We start from the raw sequence: 13,467 nt of genomic DNA on the forward strand, positions 1-13,467 counted from the left end.
CAGTCTGTCACTGTGCAAGATCTCAAAACTTGTTGAAGTCGTTTTGTCGCTCTCAAAAATAAGCCATGGAATACACACATTAACTTTTTTACCTTATGCCCTACCTGAAGCACACAGCAGTAACAGCACAAATCCAGGAAATCCAGGGAAATCCTGGCATTATAACAAGACAAGACACAGAGCAAATGGGCTTGTCCTGATGTGGGAAGCTGGTAATCTCTGAAACATGGTTCAGGGCCAAAATCCAGGGGACAATTTGCATAGTCACAGAGGTGCAGAGAAGATGCTGAGAAGAGTAGAGGAGTTAAAACCTGGAGTTGCTGCAGAGAGGCTCATCCTGTCCAGGGGCACATTCTACTGGCTCCCCAGTCCATATCTCAATCTAGTCACCTTCCAGAGAAAGGTCTATTGTGAGCAGCAATTCAGTGACAATTTTTGTTTTGTTTTTACTCTAAGCTTGCATTTTTTAATGAAAGTGCTAGAGATAAAACCTTGTAAATTGATTTAAAAAAAAAAAATCCTGCTTAGCAGTGTCCCACTTCCATGAATTGAGCCTTTGAACAAACAGCAAACCAGCACAGATGACATTCAAACTCTTGATATCTAACTTTTCCACTTAAATTCCACATTAGTTCTTCCAGTTTACATTCAGTATTCATAGAAAACCAGCATCATTTAGCAGAAGAGACATTTTGCCTAGTCTCCTGACTGAAGAGACAGCAGAGATCACACATACCATATTTCACTTCATTCTCCATCCACATTAACTAAGGTTTTTGGGATGACATTCACATCTTTTAATTGTAACAATCAAAAGACAATGCTAGAAACAGATGGAAAAAAACACCTCCTGGAAATGCCTATTCTGAAATTGCATATTTAGCAAGCTGCATTTAGCCTTTGGGCAGCAGCAACAGCTTGAGCAAATGTCCTTGCAAAGAAGGGGGCAGAAGAGAAGACCTTGAGGACAATAAAAAGCTGTGTTTACTCCAAGCCACCCAACTGCAACATGTTGGACTCCCAGACTGAGTTTTAGATTGGATAGAAGGAACACTGCAGATGCAAGACAGAGCTGAGTAAACCACCATGTAGATGGCATCTGTGTCTGCAGAAGAGACAGGGAATGCAGAGGGGAGAGTGAGAATGGGGACCAGCAGCCGGTTCTGTATGCACATTACTGAGGACATGAGAGTAAACAAACAGAATCCACTGCAGAAGACACACAGCTGAAGAACCAGATGACAAAAAGGATAGCCCCAAGCACAGCAATGAAAGGACAGTTTAAAAGAAGCCCCTACTCTTCTGTGGCTCACTGTATCGTTAACAAAATCACTTAATCAGTATGAAGCATGGTTCACAGCAATAAAACTTAAATATTATGGCATGTGGCTATTCAACCCTATATTTTGAGACACAAGCATATTCACACCCCTGTCCTGCTTCTGTTTCTCCCTAGCTGGTTTAATGGTGCATGAGGGAAATGTTCTCATAGTTTGAAAAACTACTTCTTCCCCCAGCCTGAAACACTAGAAGTAATTTTTCAAATACCTGGCACTTCACAGGGAAAGTCACTGTTGACAAATGTAAGTAAAGCTTCAACGTCTGCAATTTATCAAGTTAAATACTCATACCAAGGCTGGTTTTGTCATTACTGATCACCCAGATCCCCACATGATTGACTCTACTGGGAAAGATGCCAGGATTAAGAATTTTTGGTGAAGATTTCTGTAATGAAGGGCAGAGCCTAACAAACTGTGGGAATGGGCCAGTTAGATGGCAGGGCCAATACTTAAGTCACAACACCTTTTTCAGATGCATGAGAATTTGTACAAACATTAAGAGTGCAGCCCATTTAAAACTGCATTCAGTTTTTGGTAGATACCATCCTTACATCTTTAAACTTTCTGAATCTCAACTTTTTGCTCAAAAAAAGCAGGCTGATGGATACTTCTTTGGGGGAAAAAAATGCTTTTTTTCTTTTTAGTATGAGGATCAAATTCCTTCTCTCACAGCAAATAGGGAAATTCTCTCAGCTCTGAAACTTAATAGATGTATGTCTTTAAGTCCTTTTCAGTCCTGCTGTTCTCTGCTGCACAGGACGAGGCTCTTTTGTCATTACTTGCTTCCACCATACATGCAGGGATGGCAAGGAAAAGTGACCATTACACATTTCTACACTTTAAAGTGGGATAATGCCTAGGAACTCAGTCTATTCACTGAATAATTTCTGCAGTACTTCAAGATGCAGTTTTATATGGTGAATTACTATTTTCAACCAGTACAAACTGCAAAGTGCTACAGGTGGAAAGTTCTGTAAGTCAACTCAGTTAGGCTAACAGGTAAAAGCCAGTCTTCTGTGTGTTATGAAGCAGGTTCCAAGCATATGCAGCTGTCTGATGTAGATGAGGAAAACCATGAAAATAGGGTGACTTTCAGGTCAATTCCTGGCAGCACAAAACAGTTTTTCAATAAAAATTCCACCCTAGGAACCTTGTTGCTATATCATTCTGTGATGCCTCTTATTAGCAAGTAAACTTCTCATCCAGTGTTTTTTGTGAATAGTTGTTTGCATTCAAAAATCCTATTTCCTGTCTATTTCTCTTCTAATTAAGACAATTAGAACCCATCAGATGAAATTTTTTTGTGTATCAGGGGCAGCTGAGCTCACATCCTTTCAAACTTCCACTTTCCTGACCTTTTTATCAATGTGAACAAACTTTTACGTAGACCATTTCCAGTCTTGTTTATTTGCTAGACCATCTACTCATCAGAAAGTTACATTTAATTGTCTGAGTGCACTAAGCCACATTACATCTACAGACCAGCCAGCCCTGTAGCTAGCTATGATATTCTAGTAATGTAAAATCATTTCCAGGATGCAAGATGAGACTATCACCTGTGCTGACAAGAAATGAGAGCTGCCCTTTTCTGAATGGCCTCTGTGCTCAAAATGAAGGGTAATTTCTTGAAGCACTTTGGAGTGTGGTTTCATCCATGTGAAATGCGGTCACTGAATTAGGTAGAACAAGTATGGTAATTACACTCAGTCACCTACTATTGCCTCTGGTTTTCATAAAATCTGCTCTCTGTTTTACACCTGTAATCTGAAAATTTTAGGCAAAATGTAATGGGGTGGAGTGAAAATCACATGCTATCAGTAGTCATTAGCTATTGTCAAGCGCAGATTCATAGTTGGTTTAAGCTTTTAAGAAGACTCCAGAGACCTTCTCCACCTTCCAGTGTGCTGCCAAGAATCTTCCCTTGATTTCATTTTTAGATAATTTTTCTTAAGAAGACAAGTTGGAGCCAGAAAAAAATCTGTAGTCTGCTTTGGGGAAGATGGCTATCCACCACAGATATTAATTTCTCTTCTATTTGGTATTTAGCTAAAGACTTGTCAATTCTGCATCACCTCGGCTCAAGAAAAATCCCTTTTGTGTACAAAAAAACCCCAGCAGCTCTCTAAAAAAAGTTGTGATATGTAAGAAAAACACTTGTATTTGAAACTGTTGAGCTATAATACAACCAAAATGCCTCCAATTTTGGTTGGGAAATTATCCTCAACATATAATATGGGGACAGGCAGAAACAGCAAACTTCACTTACTGCACATCTCAAGGAGAACTGTGCTATCTCTTGAACAGTGTATGTCTGCACTGTACTTTACCCTGGTGGGGCCAAAAGAAATTTAGTTTCCCTAGGTTAAGAAATAAAGTTTAATTATTTTCAAGGTGTGCTGCTGTTTTTGAACAGGTGAGGGACATTCATGATTATTATATACAGCCTTTCATGAAAGGAAAAGCTAAGAAAATTGGGATTGTGCAGCCTGCAAAATGGAAGGCTTCAGGGTGACTTCATTGCATTTTTCCAGTACCTGAAGGGAGCCTACAAGCAAGATGGAGCAAAAATATTTACAAGAGCATGCAGTGACAGGACAAGGGATAATGGCTTCAAACTGAAAGACAGTAGGATTAAATTAGACATTAGGAAGAAATTCTTTATTGTGAGGGTGGTGAGGAAACCTGAAATAGGTTTCCCAGAGAAGCTGTGGATGCCCCATCCCTGGAAGTGCTCAAGGCCAGACTGGATGGAGCTCTGAGCTCTGGTTTAGTGAAAGCTCTCCCTGCCACTGGTAAGTGGGGTTGGAACTGGGTGACCTTTAAGGTCCCTTCCAACCCAAGCCACTCCATGACTGTATTCTGTGGTTCATTATACTCCTATCACCATCAGAGTTAATGCAGTTTTAATGTACATGCTACCAAGACCTAGCTATGTTCTATTTGTTGGAGCTACATTTGCACAACACAATTCTATGCAACACACATCACTACAATTATCCGTGAAGCCACTACTCATGGCTCAGGCACACTGAAAGATAATAAGGGTAATGAAATACCACAACTCCCTCCATGATTTTAGCTTTGTGGTTGGAGTTGTGAATTTCCAAGGATGTATCTACTCACTCAACTGTTAGGAAGCAGCTCATGTAAGAAGCAGCATTTATAGAGATGATTTTGTGCTGTGATGCCTTAATAAACATCATTCCTCCCATGAAAAATTATGTTGATTCCTAGGATGACCTCTCAATGGACTTTGCACTACCATTGGCTCTTAGTTCCTCTGGGAACAGGGACCAGTCTGTGCCAAGACATGTAACAGCACACTATCAAATTAAAACCACAACAGCGAATGTATGTCACATCAGTCAGCACCTCTGCTAAATTCCAAGGCAATACTGAATCTTCTCCCCTTTTCCTTTTGGGAGAGGTGTATTTTTTCACTAGTTAAATACATTGTTCTGAAAAGCAATTACACAAAATTTCTGGTCCTGTGAGATTCCCATGTTTGCTGTAGATTTTTTATATTTTCTGCATGATTGAAATGAAAGTGTTATGCTTCAGCAAGAGCAGATATTCAATTTTTCCTGTTATCAAAGCAAGAGCCAACTTTCTTACCAGAAGAGGCACCTTTTCAGCTTTACTCTAAAAATTGCCATCTTATCTTTTACTGCCTCTGGAAGATGAGTAATCACACCTTGGTGCACTTTTATTCTGACTGAGGTGTTAAGTTTTACTTCAAATATTCCTTTGCATTCCCAAGTTCAGAAACCATGGCACCAAATCATGTTTGTGCAATTCTGTTAGACTGGATAAGAAAGGCAGCAGAATAGAAAGCAATGCAATTATAGAAAAAGTATTTTAAACTATTGGTCTCTTAAAATGCAATATGTTGAATATAGGGAATAGAATGAAAAGGTGTAAATAGAACTCAAGAAAAATACCCAAAACCAAACCAACCAACCAACCAAAGAAGATTGAATATGCTTCCAAAGAGAAACAAGTATAGTCTTGCTTTTCTTGATGGAGCTTTTCACAGTGAAGTCAGACTTTTCTTCAAATCTAGAATGGGCATATTAAAACTATGGTCTTTTCTTTGATTTGCCACTGCTTGTAATGAGGGAAGGCTCAAGGCAAGGCACTCCCATGTTTTGTCAGCAGTTCAGCTGTGTGGAGCAATAGCACATTTAGCCTTCATCCACCTTTCAACTGACCTTTCCTATCTCATATCCCCATCCCTGCCAGCTACCCAGACAATAGCCATTAGTCTTAGCTTTTGTGTAGTCATCTCTGCAGTCACTATCACATGCAGTTGCAAAATGAGTATTAGGGGGTTAATTCTCCTTTGTGGTGAAAAAAACCACCAAGATCACACTAAAAAGCCTTACAATTGAGTCCATCCTGCTAAAGCATATTGCTCTTCACAGATTGAAAAGTGCCTGTCCTACCCTGGAACAGTACACTGAGCCAAAAACCACACTTTTACACATTAAGTCTGTGACTCAGAAAACTGAGACTTGCCAGGCTTTAGTGTTTAGAGGATAAACAATTTCACATTTCTGACAGGTATCATCAATCTGTTTAACTGATTTACACCCACCAGTGCTTGTTTAAGCTTGTACTCTCTTGCTTCTTGACATATGAGATGAGAAAAACCTTTTGACACTGCCCAAGAAGTTCAGTTCCCATCAGAGACAATGCTCCCAGGAAGTCAGGAGAACCCAAACAGAGAGCTGGAGAACATCCTCATATCCAGCAGACAAATACCTCTGTTCCCCAACAGCATGCACTTCTAATATTATCTCAATAACAAAAGAAAATAGGTTTTTTCAAGGTCTCTCAAAGGAGAGCAGGAAACCAGGGCTTAAACTCAAGAAGCAATCCCTAGGAATCTGTTTACAACTATTGCAAAACAAAGTGGAGAAATCAGTTTGAAAATCATGATGAAACTAGACCAATTCAATGGTGAATTGTTTTGTTTGGGTGATCAAGGATAAAAGGTATTTTGCCTTTGTTTCCATGTGAAAAATCAATGCTTGGCTTTCTTTGATTTGTTGCAGCTTCACAAGAAATCTAAATTGTTTGGTTCTAACTGTATCACTTTCATACAGAGCAAAGATCTACACTGTTGATCATTCCCACATGGAATAATTTAAGTAATGTGTACCTTTGAGTCTAATGAAATAACAGGTACGTTATTCAGCTTTACAGCACCAAATTTTCAGTGTTGCTAGGTGTCAAGATGTCTTTTCCCTAAAACACATGTTCATCTTGCAGGAAAACTTATTTAAATGCCTAGCTCCTCTGCAGAGGAACAAACACACAATCTGGGTAATTTCCATTGACATGACTATGCACAGATTTTAGCCACTCAATATTTCATCAGGGTTCTTTGTTCTGGCTTTGAATCTAAGAGCCACAGCTGCATATTTGTTTGCTTGGGTTTTATTCTGGTGCGTGACTATGAAAGAATCCCAGTCAGTTCCTTTCAGCTGCCTTTCTCCTCACAACCTCCTCTATACTCCCCTGTATCCATGTATTCCTGCATCCCCACACACACAAGCCTAGAAAAAAGGCAGGAGTCCCTAGGATAGCCTAGGGGACCCCTTCATAATGCAAATAACTCCTGAAAGTCATGCAACCTACAGGCGCAGGAATAAAGAAGCTGGTGTCTTGGTCTGGGGCAGACAGGCAAGACAGTTCACCCCAGAAGCCTCTTTGCAGCACTGCAAAGCCCTGTAGGGAAAAGAATGAGGTGTCTAAAACATACTGAATTTGCTAGTATTGTCTGGACAGGATGAAAGGTGCCTAACCCTTCTGCCCCAGCTTCACTCCAGGGCCGGCTCTCACCACGGATGCCATCAGCAAAACCTCAACCTGCATCACAAAGGTTGCTGATTTCTTTTTCCCTTTCAGCTAGAATGGAAAGCATTTGTGTAACAGATCTAACAACTGCAATCTGGCATGCACTGTCACATTCTCATGCACCATAACCAATAAATCCATGTAGATCATCCATGATTCTATTATGTATGATTCCATCATACTATTATTTGGAGGCAACAGGAAGAGCATTTTGTTACTGAATTACCCAGCACTGAAGGTGGGGTCTCTTTCAAAGTCATGACCAGAACCTGGGAGGAACAGGCAGCCCCAGCTGTCAAACCATGGAGCCCTTTGGGACACATAGCCCTCCTCAGATATAGGATGGATGGTGGTTGTACAGCAATCCACTGCTTCATGGACACATTTGCAGTATCTGCAGCTTAGATGATGTGCCCTCTTATGAAAAATGGAGAATTTATGGCCTCTCATTATTGGTAGTCAAATGAAACACAGACCTAAGGAAAAAAAACCGAGCTGGGATGTGGCATATTAATCAATATTAATACATAAGCCAGAGAATTAAAGAAACTAGGCAGCAGAAAATGTGAAAGAATGTAAGAAAAAATGATTTATAATTTTTTAATATAGATCATCAGCACTATACATTATAGTCACCTGCAGGTTTGGATGTATTTGAAAGATGGGTAAAAATTACAATCCTTCAAAAATACTACAGTGAAAATCACCACAATAATAAAAAACATCAACGGGAAGGTACTTGTTAGCATCAAGGAAAAAAAAAATAATTCACCTGAAATTAAATCCTTGTTGCCTTTCATTTCATTTAAGAGCTATTTAATTAAAAACTGCTTCCTTACAGACTTCTTATAAATAATCTAAGTGTTAGCATTCCCACTCCTAAGACTGGGAATGAGGTCCTTTGTTGTCCAGAAGATGAATACAAAGTGTACGGAAGCAATAAAATTTTCCCCATGCTACTTTGGCTGTCAATCTTTACCTGAGAGAACAACAAAGCTATTTGGAGTCGCTATCTTGAATAATTTTCTTAATTCAGTTTAGTCCAACATAGATGATAAGGCATATATGCTAGATTGTATAGAAAAGCTTCCTGATTATGAACTTGTATTTGATTGTGCAGGATTTTTTAAAGGAGATAAAAAGTATTACTAATGACACGATCTAATTTTTTTAAGCCTCAATGATTATTTCCTTGAAGCAGAGAGATATCATCTACAGGCCTCTTCCATTCAAGCATATCAAATGAAAATACAAAATGGAAAAATCTAGAAATACTCAGAGACCTGATGAAAAACTGAGGAATTGGGATTTCTTTTATCTTTAACCAAGGTCTGAGGAGGTACACAGGGATAGCCTTCCAATGCATAGTTACAATTTTTACTGCATGTCTTTGCCAAACAGGAACAAAAAGTTCCATGACAATAAGACAAAGGTAAAAACTGGAATTGATTGCCAGGATTAGATCCTCAGGAACTTTTGAATAGGTCTTGCTTCCATGAGCCCTGCAATTGCTCATAGAAGACTCAGAAATCTCCACTTCTGGAGTTCTTGATGCTACATGAGGAAAGATGTCTCTTGGAAAACATACAGGTTTTTTTGATACAGATTTAGGATAGGGAAGGATCTCCCAGGTGTTCTTTCATCCCTAACCTTCCATAATGAAAAAAAGGTAGACCATGAGTGATCTTACAGGAAACACCTTAGGTCTTCAAATGTTGATTTATGTCTACTCAGAACCGAAGGAAACCTAGACCTCAACAAATACACATCACAGCTCAGTGAAACATGTATATTTCCGTACATTAGCAGGTCACTTTTCCAGCCTGCAGAATAAAGTTAGCTTTAGTTGCGTGAGAAGGACACCAGTGCTCTACTACACAGTGGGCTATTCTACTAGAACACAGGTTGTTTAATAGCATTATTTACATACAATTTATTTCAGTAGGATATTTCCCTTCATTGCTTCTGAAAAACGATCATTAGTGGAAGTGTTAATTACATTAATGACATAGTAACACAAAGTCTCAAATAATTTCTTACTTTCTGTCAGTACAAGACTATTACAGGCCCCCAGCATTTGAACAGGTTATGAAATCAACACTACAGTGAAATAGACCTCTGAATTTGTTCTTAACAAGCATTCCAGCATAACAGCTTCCAAATAATTTTTGATTTACAACCAGATTAGCTAACCTTAAACCTGACAAGCTACAAGGAAGCAAAACTAAATCATCCCAAACATAACACTCAAATTGTAAACAACATCTGCATAAATCTGCTTTTGCTGTTCACTAAGCTCTCACTGAGATGATCTTACAGCCTAAATAGAGCTGTTTTGGACTTGCACTGATGTGGACTGCCTCCTCTTCATCTCCGAACACTTCTCATCCTGGAAAACAGGTTTTAAAAATTAAATACAAATGCCTACCTATGTGTGAAGAGAAGGGTATGGGAAGGTGGTGAACTAACACTGTCCCATCTATTCCTTTGCAAGCAGTTTGCTTTCACCTTAGGTGAACAGGCTTTGGGTGCTGATGGCCCCAGTTTTGCATGTATTGCAAAGGTAGTAGCTGGCCTTTGGAAGAGGGCTGCTTGAAGGGCATAGGGCTTTGGCACAGAAGACAAGCTGTCCAAAACTAGCCCTCAGTAAGCACAAAGCAAGACAGAGCTAACTTTCCTTCCTGAACATTAAAACCTGACATTTTATTCAAATTTATATTAGATTACTTAGCAACAGTGAAACTGATTCCTTTTGTGTCTGTGCAACAACAGCTATTTCTCTACAGAACCTGTCCCCAAAGCACTCAGCAACATACATATCCCAGACCTTTAAACAGATCACAGGCCATGCTCAGAAAACCTTGGTGGCTACCAAGAAACTGGCAAGAATCTTCCGTGAAGGGTTTTGGTGCTCAGAAATCACATGTCATGAAAAATAGTAGCAATATCCAGGTGAAGTATTTGGAACAGTCTTACCAGCAGACCAACTCCAGCACTTCTTCTGTGCACCTCTAAGAAATCATAAGCAAAAGAAAAGCAGTCATTTTCTGTTGTTATGGATTTCTGGATTATGCTCGACTAGATCTTTTGGACACTGTTTAAGGAACAGTTCACCTTTTGAGATGGTAGGAAGCATAACAGGCTGTTTGGAGGAATATCTTGGCCAAAACATCTTCAGATAAAAGATGCAGAATTGCCTTCCAACAACACCCTTCTTTCCCAAAACACAATTCCTAAGGCAGTGAATCTTTACATACTCAAAATTCTTTTCAAATGCAGATCTAAAAATTACTACAGTAGAGCAAATGACACTCATAGAAAGGAAACGTCAAATTTCTGTTCCAGCAGCATCACTCACAAGCTATAGGATTAGCTGCATAAATTGACTGTCTTGTCTCTATATGATAAACCTCTACTGCCATTTACAGACACCTCCTCCTCTCCACCACATGATGCCTCATCTGCTGGAGATTCCTCCTGTCACCTCTCTCCTGCCAGCTTTCCTTGCAATTGCTGCTATGGGAAGCAAGAAAATGCTGCATACTCAAGCCTATTTGCAATACATCAGCTAGACTGGCCATCCCAAAAGTTGCCACATTACAAACTCTGGCAGTTTTGCCAGATTTTGTAATGCCAGAGCAGATTTGGAAACAGATGCATTACTTCTGAAACTGATCAGGACACAACAATGGGCTTTTGCTATAATACTGGATCTCTACTTCCATTCTTCAGGGCTCTGAACAACGCAGAGTTTCTCTTCATCCAGGATGCTGCACAAAATATTTTTATAAATTAATTCTGCTGCTTCTACTTCTTCTGAGTATTTTATATATAGCATTTTGCTGATGGGTCTTCTCTGCTTATTTTCTCACTTCCTCCTTTATAAAGAGTTTCACCTATTACACTTAACTGAGTCTCTCTTGACCACCTGTCTCATCTATCCTCACTTTTTCCAACAACAACATGGCATCCTGTGATGTTGTCAATTTTATGTTAGGATTAAACAGAATTACTACTTGTTAAATTCAAGTATTTTAGGATGACATTCATTTATTTTCAGTCTAGTTTCCTCTTTTATCAAAAATTCAGTCATGGCTGTTTCTTAGCAACAGATTTATCAGAACAGATTTGCATGAAAATCAAATACTCTCAAAAAGGAACTGCTAAAGCACAGCCTTATTCCTGACCACCATTAAAAGCAAATGGTACAAAGCAGAAGAAAATGGTTTTGTAATTCCACACAAAATCTACTGAACACATGTAGAATATTGGCACCAATTGATGTAGATGACCTTATAAACTTTCCTAGGTAATGTATCTCTTGAACTGACCTGCAAAAATAATCTCGCCTTTAGAGATCAACAAGGAAAAACAAAACCAAAAACACAAACCATGCACAGCCACAATCTGCTATTGCACTGGACTAGATTAAAAATTGGCAGGTGCAATGGTCACACACAAAGGTCTCAAAGGACCAAGCTGCAAAAGACAGAAACGTGTGTGAAAAATGCCCACAATCAATACAACCACAGCAGTACTAGGTAACCAAGAACTGGACTTCAGTGCAGGAGCATAACTGATATTTCATTCTCTAGATCTATACTCTATCTATCTATCTATCTATCTATCTATCTATCTATCTATCTATCTATCTATCTATCTATCTATCTATCTCTCTATCTCTCTATCTCTCTATCACCACATTTATACCATAATTTCAGTAAACTCCAACTTAATTTTCACAGTCTTTAGAAAGAAATCATTTTCCCCTCAAAAATTTTTCTACACCTTACTTCTCTTCGCCAGATGAGGTTTTCCTGTTTTTTTTTCTCCTTTTTCAATACAATATAATGTGCTAAACTCCAGCTAAGTAGCTCATCACAAATTTAAAGAAAAGCAAATCCAGAGATAGGGTGGAAGAGTCAAACCAAACACAAAGCATGAAATCCTTTGAACAGATAAAGTGGAATAGCAATACCAAGAGCCTAATTCCCTTCCCCTTAATATCAATCAGGAGGAAGTTATTAAATTGACAATGGTTTAAAATTCCTATGAATGACAGTGGAATTAGGACTGCTATCTATTTATTAAGAATGATGACAACCTTTTTGGCAAATGCAGTCTTCTCCTGCTATTGCACTTAGTTATGTCACTAAAAGATAGCATCTGTAATATATGGCTGCAAATGAGTTATGTTAAGAATGGGTTAAAGTAATTTATCTGTATTTTTCCCATGAGACAATGCCAAAAAGGTAATTGCCCATATTTGTACTACTACATTATAAAGAATGTCAGTTTTATGTCTTCCTAATGTTTAACTGAAAATCTATAATATCCATTTCTCTTTCTTGCTGAAAAATTAATGTAGGACCAAAACCTGAAATTCCAATGCTGGTCATGCTCAGACAAAACTCCCACTGAAGTCAGTGGGAGTTTTGCCAGGGAAAGGATTAAAGACAGTGTGATTTGCTGCATGCTACCCGACTTGTAAAAGCTACAGAACTAGATTTTCATTATGATGTTTCTAGGACTATTAAAAATTAGCAAGATATTGGTCTTTCAGCTTTCAGTCATGCAGTCATGTGTGCTTGCAGAGAAGGGAAAAATGCGAGGCAGACAAGCCATCTTGCTGGAGGGTGCTAAATGGTGGGCTGGTTTTTGTTTGCCAGTAGTTTCCAGAGGCATTAGAATCTGATTTCTTAAAAGAGGTACAACTTTTCTTAGTTTATCAACCAATTTCTCCATGTTTTCATGATGTGGCAGCAGTACCCAAGGAACAAAGGTATGACAACCTGAAACAGCTAAGTTATCTAACCAATCTGTAAAAATAAAGGAAAAAGTTAGTCCTGAGCTACTCACTTATTTAAATATTTATCAAAAATAAACATGTCAATATAGATTATTTTTTTAACGAAATCTCATTTTTAAGAGTATGATTACAAGTTTCTGACCCTTTGTCTCACTAGCAATGCCATCTGGCATCAATTTAGTTTCAGACTGTCAAGGAATCCTTGCTAAAAAATTACCTAATATTCACACTTAAGGATATTTTATAAAACTCTTAATGAAAAAAAGTACGTCTAGAGACGACCATCCCTTGCAAAATAAAGATTAATAGAGATTCATTTACCATCACAGAGACACTGGAGTTCTGAATTTAAAATAAGACAGCCCTGTTAAATTAAACTCACTGATCTAAGTTCTAAAGTAAGTTTCCAAGTATGTAACACACATAAATTAATTCAATACTAGCAGCAAAAAAATT

The 13,467-nt window shown here is 38.5% G+C and overlaps 1 protein-coding gene across 4 annotated transcripts in view; it reads right to left on the minus strand.

Moving 5' to 3' along the window:
* The window catches only part of NTRK2 (neurotrophic receptor tyrosine kinase 2), a 194,116-nt gene that overhangs the window by 82,814 nt on the left and 97,835 nt on the right, over window positions 1-13,467 (minus strand). The window lies entirely within an intron of this gene.

This window comes from Poecile atricapillus, chromosome Z (assembly GCF_030490865.1).
Source record: "Poecile atricapillus isolate bPoeAtr1 chromosome Z, bPoeAtr1.hap1, whole genome shotgun sequence".
NCBI classification, from domain to species: Eukaryota; Metazoa; Chordata; class Aves; order Passeriformes; family Paridae; genus Poecile; species Poecile atricapillus.